This window comes from Borostomias antarcticus, assembly GCF_949987555.1.
Source record: "Borostomias antarcticus genome assembly, chromosome: 1".
In the NCBI taxonomy this organism is placed as follows: Eukaryota; Metazoa; Chordata; class Actinopteri; order Stomiiformes; family Stomiidae; genus Borostomias; species Borostomias antarcticus.
In genome coordinates, this window is record NC_140234.1 from 48,128,107 (window position 1) to 48,135,490 (window position 7,384).

Genomic DNA, 7,384 nt, shown 5'->3' on the forward strand with positions numbered 1-7,384 from the left:
TCCTAGTCTCAAGCCCTAGTCCCAGTTCCCCAGCTCCAGTCCTAGTCTCAAGCCCTAGTCCCAGTTCCCCAGCTCCAGTCCTAGTCTCAAGCCCTAGTCCCAGTTCCCCAGCTCCAGTCCTAGTCTTAAGCCCTAGTCCTCGTTAGCATCACCACCTGCACTTCGTTCCTTTGATTAGCCCTCCCTGTATGCAGTCTGTCGTGTTTCCTTTGTCTTTGTCGTGTCAGCGAGCGTGTCTTTGTGCCTCACTGCACCTGCTTCGCCTGTGTCCGTCTGCACCTGGGTCTCCCTCGCTGCTACACACACCCAAGTTGTGACACTCCCCTACGCTCCTACAAGGGTCAATTTGGAATGGTCCTGGATGGTCCTGGACTGGCTTGGAATTTGATTTCCAAATTGAGAGAGAGATGAAACAAAGTGATAGTTTAAGTCACCTCTCCTGCACTGTTATGACTGTCACAATCAAAGTCTGTCTAAGTTCCCTCGATTATAATAGTAGGCTATATGGTGAAGAATAATAACCTGATGCATCCATTGTTCCAATACTTGGCTTGTTTCAACAACACATTGGAGGATTAAATGTCAATGGGAGCACTGTGTGTTTCATCTGCAGACTGCTTGTATGAACATGTGCTATACAAATGTAGATTCGGCTTTGACTATGAAAGGGATTGCCCGGATATGACCTACCAGATATTTAGACCTATAACAGGTCACAGAGTACAGGTTAAACAAAGGAACAGTTATCATGTAGACACTGTGTCAACAAAGTGAGTGACCACCCCACTAACAGTTGGCAAGAGCCCCAAGGTAAAGGTCTCCATGAGGAAAGCAAATAAGGAAGTAGACTAGGTCAAAGAAAGGCTGATGGCAGCCATAAGGAAAACTGGATTAAAGCAGACCGTGGGGCACCCCAATAGTCTAAAGTGGCCTCCTTGCCATGTCTCTTTCCCTTTCCCATTTAGCTACAATGAGAAGACTGAGCTCAGAGCAAGGAGAGGGCACGCTTAAAAGCCAGAGAGTATTACGCTTTAGGCGGGCTACCACATGATTCCTCATGATTCCTTCCATCCAGCGTACAAATTCCTCTCAGGGAGAGCAGCCCTGTGAAGCCAGCTTCGTCGAACAACCTGCCTAACAAGTACAACTGCTCTTTCTCATTCTGCCTCTATCCATCCCTCTATCCCCTTGACAGGAGATGTGGTCTCAACGCCAGACCCATGAGAGTTATTTGGGTGATACACTACGTAAGCTACGCTAACTACGTTACTGCATGCTGCAGATCTCTCGATGGGTCTGCGACACCACGCAAAAAATCTGGTGCTCAAATCCTGGCAATTCATTGGTTTCGCAGGAACCTATGAATCTAACCTGGGCTAGCATCTCTAATTTGCTGCTACGACCTGTCACTCTTTCAATTTTGAACCGTCGATCGATCTCAGAATACCAGCTTGGGTGGTGAAATGGCACAGACTATTATGTAGTATAACGGAGCGCAGTGATTCAACGTAATATTTGAGTATGGAGAAAGACTAGGAGACTTGCTGCAGCAGGTTGTGAACTTTAGTCTGGTCAAGTTAAGTACAACTTTATTTGTCCCCAGAGGGAATTCACGCCTGGCACTGAAATTGGAATTCACACCATGCATGTGACAAGAGCTTAATACTCCATTACCCAATGATTGCCCAAGTCCATTACCACACCGGGCCGGTTGGTCAAATGAACTATTGCAGGAACAGAAAGTTAAACTGAGGGGGAAAGCAATACAGCCGTTGCTCAATGGAGCTTTGTGCAACAAGGATGGGCTTTGGAAAATGCGTCCACACAGTGGATGAATTGAGTAATATCTGCGATGCCCTTCCCATGCCTGGGTAGGCGTCCGGCGAGCAGACAGGCAGTATGAGGGAATAACTGCTTCCTTAAGGCATTGTGAATAGGCCCTACTGTGTGACAGCAGCATTGCTCTCGCCCGCGCAAATAAGCCTCCTGGAGGACGGCTCAACGCCACTACTGTGACAGAGCAGCACACACCAGCACACACGGCCACTGCTAGGACGACCGGCTCAGGGGGGGGTCACACTGTGTGTGTGTGTGTGTGTGTGTGTGTGTGCGCACGTGTGTGTATGTGTGTGCGCGCGTGTTTGCTGTGTCTGACTCTGTGCTAGTTGTGAGTGTGTCTGTTATCATGTTTCTCCAGTCCAAATAATGGCGTAATCATTGCTTACCAAAGCTTTGAGTAAGCCGGACTTCACTGAATGGGAGCAAATAAAACACAAAGACTGGTTTATATGGCTCAGACTACAAATTCACTTTTCCCCTGATTTTGATTGTGGCACCAGCCAGCATATCAGATGCAGTATGGATAACAACACTCTTATGCAAAGAGAATAACCTGCCACAACCCGTGGGAAACGGTTTGTCCCCTCTCTCCTTTCCTTGATGAGGTCATTGAGCTTTGTTGATATACCCTAGGCCAACGGTTGCTAAAGTAACACAATGGCACAAAACCTACGCCGAGGGATACAGAACTAACACACAGAGAAATATGGCTTAAGAAACGGGGTGGGGAACAGTGTGTCTGTGTGCTCCAGTGGCATCAGACCATCCCTCCTGAGACAATAGCTCCTCTGTGTACGTACTGTATACAGGCAGGCGCTGGCTAATAGACCACCCTGATTTGATTGCAGCTACCATGGGCCAAACTCACTGCAGCGGTTAACACACAGTCCTGGTTGACATAAGGGGAAGCTCCTCCTGACCGCATTGAGTTGTGAAAGTAAAACTGTAACAATCTTTGTTAAATTGCATTGCTGTGCGGTAGCCAATTCAAGCATGCTAGTCTCATTCCCTGACTTATTTAGCTAGCAAGGCTGATTGATTTGAAAAGGTTTTGATGAATGCGACTGAATAAAACCCTCATCTATTAGTTTGGTAAAACTCTATCGTTTAATAAAAATAAAATAAAAACATGGCTAGTGTTTATGTTAGACTATAAAATAAAACCTCATGAAGCAAAAAGTTGCTCAACAAAGCTGCTCATGAGAAATCGTATAAATTAGCTAAGATGGTGTTTAACACTACTGCATGACTGATTGGGTAATTCAAATACCCAATTGAATAAAGACAGGGAGGCTCCCCAGACAGTAGCCTATAGCCTATCCAAATTGAAGAAAAATATTGATGAGGAATGAGGATGACTATTCGTCTTCTAAGCAACATGCTGTCTGGCATCCTTCCTCCAGCGGTCCCACACAACGGCTGCACAAGATTCTCGCACATCTGGACAAAGCGCGAACAAACTGTGTGGCCACGAAGAGGGGATTTTCCATCAGAGAAGGCTTACCTTGCAAGTGCCTTGTGTGTCAACGGCGAGGGGGTGCGCTCTTTTCTTTTAATAATTTGAGGTACAATTGCACCGTTTGCAATTGAATTCCCGCATTGGAAGCAGCCTGCTGATATTGGTCACCGCTTTACATCCGGAAGTGACAGGCGCGTCGTCATGGCATTACTTCACAGGGTCATTCCCTGAGTTTTGATTGGCTTGGTTGCGGTGGCGCGTGCAGGGGGCTGGTCCGTGATGGAAATGAGAGGTTATTGGCGGTCAGAGCGCACTTGATACTGCTGGTAATTTGATAGGGAAAAAGCACAACGTCAAAGTATGTCAGGTCTTGGGGGGAAAAAATACGTATAGGCCTAGCTATAATGGTAGGCTAAATCATACTACAAAAAGGAGCTGCTCTACAGCACCACCTGTCTTCTCATCCGTCTCAGGTGGATCAAAATTTGAAGATCAGAGCGCATTTGATCAGATTCAGACCTGATGCAAGAACCTCATGCTAATTTGATTCTCACACAGACATGTATTTAGAGAGCTAGAAATGGTGCTCGGAGAGCATAGACCTCTGCCCATGAATGCATTTTGTGGGTCTGTGCGTGCGTACTGTACGTGCGTGCGAGCAGGACATGTTTGGTATTGTTGCTCGAGAGCTTTATGCAAGTCCAAACCCTGTGTACCTGTGACCTTCCCACGTAGAGATATGGCCGTTTCAACCCCCCCCCCCCCCCCCCCCCCCAATAAAAGGTCTCCAAGCTTTCAAATAATATGAATTTAAGTACTGCAAATAGTAATTGTAAGTAATGAAGAAGCAGAGAGAGAGCAGAACTCTGGGTGTCCAGCTCAGTGCCGTGCCCTCTTGCTGGTAGGCTCATCGGGGTCCTCCGGGAGGGGTCTCCTCTGGACAGGTGCAGGGGCCCTCAGCTGGTTAACGAGGGGCACAGAGGGGATGGATGCACAGTCTCTGCCTTGTGCCAGGCGACGCCGGAGTGGGGTCTGTTTCTCACGACGCCTGGTTGAGTTCATCGGCTGCGGTTCTCTGGCCTCCCTGAGGGCTCTCCCCTGGACAAGGGCAGGGATCTGCAGTCGGGTGTCAGGGGACACAGAGGAGGCCTGAGGAGCCTCTAGCGGGGCAGTAGACAGGCCAGGCGGTGAGGCCGGACAGTAGTCACCCTCTGGGATAGGCGCCTCACAGGAGCAGGATGGGAGGGATCGGGAGAGAGAGCAGTTCTCACCTTCACTCTTCCTCTCACAAGCCTGCTAAGAGGAATGAAACCATTTTGTGACTTGAGCACCAATTAGGCAACTTTTATATTGTGTATGTAGTTTTAGATGAAAAAGAATCCCAATATCGCAATTTACTTACATTCTCCATAGTAGTCAGTAAAGATATACAATGTGGAAATTGTTAAATCGCAAGAGAGAAGTCGTCACAGGTCTGAACAATTGGTAGGTCAATGCTGAATGATGTGTGTTTGTCTTCCCAAGGTTTTAGAGAATTTCTGGTATGAGTTCTAGAGCCTTTGTCATAATGGTTTGGTTATTTAGGATTATGAGGGTACTGCATTGTTACATTTGGAATACTGGAATATCAATGTAAATTCAATTCAATTCAATTCAAATAGCTTTATTGGCATGACATAAACTACACAAAAAATATAGTGTGGGTTTACAATTTTAAAAAAAAAAATTCATAACAAGGGCATGATGGATTGAATTGTTTATTTTGCTGTCAATAGATACACATAATGGTTCAATACACCCAAGGCTTAGTAATAAACAAATGCAAATGGTCCTCCATAACTCCATTGGTTGGCATCGCAAAATAACTTTCTACAGCACTCAAAAAGGTGTAATTCCCTCTTCTAGCAGTAAAATCCTAATCCCATTTCTCAATGCTCAATCCCTTTAACACAACCCTATTCCCTTTCACTCAAATTAATGCCATAAGACGTTACACAACCCTCTAACCAAGACATCATATCGCATAGCCAGGTTTATGACAATAGAGCATTAACAGTTCATCTTAGCATCCTCTGCACATTCCCCTGCCAGGGTGGTCTAATAAATTCAACCCTATCGTCGTGTGACTGAGATGTCTACTCCATTTTAGCATTGCTGCTCCTCACAGGCATAGAGGGAGACCCTGGGGAGAGAAATCTGACCCTCCTCTCCAACACTGCCAAGAAACTAGCACACAAACATCAACCACACACATAACATTGCGCAGCAGATACAGAAAGCAATGTGACATGTCCTATTTGGGCCACAAGGTCTGCAGAACAAGATGTCACTAATCAGGGGTGGATTACTGAAGGGGCCTACTGGGCTGAGGCCCAGGGCCCTGAGAACTCAGCGGGGCTCCTAAGCCAGAGCTGTTATTAGGGGCCAGGCAGCGTAGCTGCCGGAACCCTATTGTATTTGCCTATATTATTATTATTATTATTGGGGGCCAAGCAGCGAAGCTGCGTAGGCCACCACTAAGTTTCTACCTTTTCTTATTTATTTATTATTATTGGGGGCCAAGCAGCGAAGCGCTAAGCGCTGGCACCCATTGTTCTTGTACCTTTTCTTATTATTTATTATTATTCTTCTGCCATTGGAGTCTATGGCAGCCCATAGAACCGTATGGTAAAAAGTTGGGAAAATTGGCACACTCATTCATGACAGTCCACAAAGTCTTCTCACCAAGACCCATGTCCACAGCTTGAACGCTCTAGCGCCACCAACGTGTCAAAGTTGGAGGTGCATTTGTGCATGCAACTTTTGACCTGTAAGCCTGATTTTCAAAAACGAGGCAGCGTTGGATTCCTTCGCTCAAGCCAAGTTCAACGCACCCTATGACATCATTTTCCACCATATTGGATTTCCCGCCATATTGGATTTAGTGTAAAACACTCAAAATGTATCTCCTCCTAGGTTTTTTCACCAATCTGCACCACACGCAGTATGCACAATCTATAGACCGATGTCCACAAAAGTCTTACAGGGATTTTTGATTGTCCATTGCGTTCCCTCGTGACAGCCAATCAAAATTGGCCGAAAAGCTGCAAAACAGGAACTGGGGTCATATCTCAGTAATGTTTTAATCTATCAAAACCACATTTGGCACACTCATCCGGGACACACCCATGACATCTGTCACCAAGCCTTACGTTGACATCTCGTGCACTCTAGCGCCACCAGCGTGTCAAAGTTGGAGTTGCGTTTATGCCAATAACTTTTGAACTGTATGTCCAATCTTCAAAATGATGGTAGCAATGGATTCCCTGGCTCATGCCGAGTTCAAAACACCCCATGGTTTCATTATTACTTCATTTGTTTGATTGCAGAATGAAAGAAACACTTTTTGTCCTCTGCACAATTTCACCAGTTTCAGAGGTTTTTGGAAAAAGTCACCCATTTTCTAAACTGCCATCCCTCTTCTAATTCTCACAGCTCATACACATTTTATACATCAAAACGTTCACACGACTCTTGGGATTCATAAAATCAAAAAAGCTAAGCTTTTCGATGTATATTTTTCACTCTGGGACAGTTCGAATAATGACTCCCCCCCCTCCATTGAAATCAATGGAGCCACGCTCTAGAAAATCTCTCTTCGCTCTAGAATCTCTAACTGTTTCTAACTCTTCACCTCTCCTACACTTCTGAAGACCGAAGGACATTTTATACATGGAAATGTTCGCGTGATTGTCTGGATTCTGAAGAAGTAAATAGTTGAGCTATGCTATGTATACTTTTCGCTGTGTGCCAATTTAAACAACGACACCCCCCCCTCTCACTCTACCGAGAGGAAGCAACCCTGCCAGGTGATATTAATTAAGTGCTCAGGACTCAGACTCACGGGGTTAGGGAAGGCTCACATGCCTTGTGGACTAGGGTGGTTCACTTTCGCAACATCCTGCGTGGCACAGTGGTTAGCGTGTCGGCCTTGCAAGCAGCAGGTACAGAGATCGAATCCTGTTCAACCATGTCTGGCTTTTGACATGTTTTGCTTGTTGTCTTTGATGCGCTGGTCGTGCGTCCCGCTTGGCCCCCACATCGCTG